Source organism: Phocoena sinus, chromosome 3, assembly GCF_008692025.1.
Source record: "Phocoena sinus isolate mPhoSin1 chromosome 3, mPhoSin1.pri, whole genome shotgun sequence".
Classification (NCBI taxonomy): domain Eukaryota; kingdom Metazoa; phylum Chordata; class Mammalia; order Artiodactyla; family Phocoenidae; genus Phocoena; species Phocoena sinus.
The window spans coordinates 17182542-17184311 of NC_045765.1; the positions used below are offsets into that span (position 1 = coordinate 17182542).

Consider the following 1770-nt stretch of genomic DNA (forward strand, 5'->3'; position numbering starts at 1 on the left):
CAGACTCCCAACCACTGCACCACCAGGGAAGCCCTCTGATGTTTTTGAATGTATCTTTGAATGAAAGTAGAGCCCTTTGGTGGTTGTTGTAAGTATTACATTATATATACATAATTTATCACAGTCTAATGGTATTGCTATTTTACCAGTTTGAGTGAAAGAAACCTTACCTCCTTTAAAGTCCCTTTACCCTCTACCATTTATAGTTGTCTTAAATGTTACCTCTATATATATTGACACCCACATTAGACAGTGTTATAATTTTTACTTCAACCATCAAAACTAATTTGGAAAAATCAAGAAGGAAAGTCTATTGTATTTATCTATATTTTTGCTCTTTCCATTGTTCTTCTTTTTTGATGTTCCAAGATTCCACCATTTTTCATTTTCTTTCTGTTTGGGGAACTTCCTTAGCCATTTTTTTATGTTAGGTCTGCTGGCAACAAATTCTCTTAGTTTTCCTTCGTCTGAGAATATCTTGATTATCCCTCTACTCCTGAAGCATATTTTCATCGGGTTGACAGAATTCTGGGTTGACAGTCATTTTTTTTCAGCTCTTGAAAAATATTGTACCACTTTCTTCTAGTCTCCGTGGTTTCTGGTGAGAAATCTGCTGTAATTTGAGTTGTTTTTCTCCACAGGTAATATATTGTTTCTCTCTAGCTACTTTCAAGATTTTTTATTTGTCTTTATTTTTCAGGTGTTTGACTCTGCTGTGTATTGACATGGCTTTCTTCAGATTTATCTTATTTAAAGTTGTTTCTTACATCTAGACGTATGTTTTTTACCAAGTTTGGGGGTTTTTCAGCCATTATTTCTTCAAATACTTTTCAGTCCCATGCCTTCTCCTCTCCTGGGACCCTGATGACATACATGTTAGACCTTTGTTATAGACCCACATGTCCCTGAAGCTCTGTTCTTTTTTATCGCTCTGTATTTTCTCTGTTATTTCAATTGGGTAATATATATCTTTCTATCTTTCTTTTTTAATATGGAGCACTTCATGAATTTGCACGGCATCCTTGCACAGGGGCCATGCTAACCTTCCCTGTATCATTCCAATTTTAGTATGTGTGTTGCTGAAGCGAGCACCATATCATTCTATCTTTAAGTTAATTGATTTAATTGATTCTTTCCCCTATCCTCTCCAATCTGCTATTAAACCCATCCATTGAGGTTTTTGTTGTTGCTGTTATTGTACATTTTAGTTATAAAATTTTGCATTTAGTTCTCCTTTATATCTTCTATTTCTTTGCTGAGGCTTCCTATTTTCTCATTTGTTTCAAGCATATTCATAATTTGCACACTGCAGCACTTTTATGAAGGCTGCTTTAAATTTCTTGTCAGATAATTCTAACATCCATGTCATCTTGGTGTTGGTGTCTGTTGATTGTCTTTTCTGACTCGTGTTGAGATCTTATTGTTTCTTGGTGTGATGAATGATTTTCTGTTGAAACTTGGATGTTTTGGTGATTATGCTATAGGGCTCTGGATCTTACTTAAATATTGTATTTTAGCCAATGCCTCTGACACTACTCCAGTGGGGAAGGGAATGCTGCCTTATTAATACCAAGTGGGGTAAAAGTTCAGGTTCTCCACTCAGCCTCCATTGACACCCAGGTTGGAGAAGGGGCTCCTTGTTATTGCTGGGCAGGGATGGGAGTTCAAGCTCCTTACTAAGCCTCCAATGAACCACCCTGCCAGGAGGGCAAGGAGTACCTCATTACTGCAATCCACATCTGATCCCCTTGAGGAGGCGGCCTCATTACT

General features: G+C 37.1%; 1 non-coding gene across 1 annotated transcript; it reads right to left on the minus strand.

The window, feature by feature from the left end:
* Positions 1 to 985: 985 nt before the first annotated feature.
* Positions 986 to 1092, minus strand: LOC116752372. The gene has a single exon (XR_004349457.1). It is a non-coding gene; the product is annotated as a U6 spliceosomal RNA (small nuclear RNA).
* Between the last annotated feature and the right edge of the window lie 678 nt (positions 1093 to 1770).